The sequence below is a fragment of the Anneissia japonica genome, unplaced genomic scaffold, assembly GCF_011630105.1.
Source record: "Anneissia japonica isolate Jap-2015-1 unplaced genomic scaffold, ASM1163010v1 scaffold169_len739621_cov184, whole genome shotgun sequence".
NCBI lineage: Eukaryota > Metazoa > Echinodermata > Crinoidea > Comatulida > Comatulidae > Anneissia > Anneissia japonica.
This window is the reverse complement of record NW_022688869.1, coordinates 179858-181022: the sequence shown is the minus strand read 5'-3', so window position 1 is coordinate 181022 and position 1165 is coordinate 179858.

The window sequence follows — 1165 nt, the reverse complement described above, 5'->3', positions numbered from 1 at the left end:
ACATAGTCCATCTCAGTCATCATAATAGCCAGTCTCAAAATTAGGCTAGGAAGTTTGTTTTAAACAGCAGACACGCTACAGAACGGAGTGCGTCAAAACGAGTGTTTGTTAATTTTTAGTGATAAAGAATCATGAAACGTTGTAGAATAACTGACTTTTTTTCGTCCGCTGTTGCAAAGAAGAAAACGACAGATAGTCCTGGTGGGTTATTGATTTTAAAATCAATTAGCCTAGCCTAGATGTTGACTAGCTAGGTTCGCTCCTTGTTCATTTAGATACAGAATTATACCCCGACGACAACAAAGTGTAGGCCTTAGTACAGTAGAACGTACTACAGGTAGGCCTACTAGGCCTAGGCTTTTGTTGTAAAAGTTGAAGTGCATGTACAGGATACGCCATAGGCCTATATTTAAAAAAATACATTTTGTTAATTATTATTGGTTGGCCAGGGACGGACCTAGGCAGGCAGGCCAGCTTTACCGTCGGAAGTCCTGGGATTCGACGATGACGTCCGTGCACGTTTACAAACGCCATTGATTAGAACGAAAATAGACGCGCTAAATTTCGTTGTTTTTTTTTTGTTTTTTTTTTTATGAAAGAAAGAATTTATCGAACATTTATCTACATAAAAACAAGAATAATATTGTAGAAACTGTATTTCTAAAGATGCATGTAATTCATATTTTATTTTGTAGACAATAAATATTCAGTAAGATATACTAAAAACGATTATTAATTCTGAAATGTGCATCTCAGCTATTATTAATCAGTAGGCTATGTATTATGTTATAAAGTCTTAAAATAATAATTTCGAATTATGCTAAATTTTGGGCTCTGACTTAATTTAACGATGGCCCTATCAGTAGTAATGGCAGTATTTGTGCTTTTTTTTTAGCCATGTAGTAAAATAGTACTGTTATTATAAGAGTCAAGAAGAAGTAGTAGAAGAAGAAGAGGAGGAGGAGGAAAAAGAAGAATAGCTTTTTTTTTGTTTTATAATAATAAACGTGTTGAGTATATTGATATTGATTATGCGATGAGCTTTTTTTTTTTTATATCTTTAGGGGTGACTTAAACATGCCAATTCTCAGAAAATAATTTCTAATTTTATTATATTACCACCTTTTCATTACATAGATCTTTTTCAAAACATAGGCCAAACTGC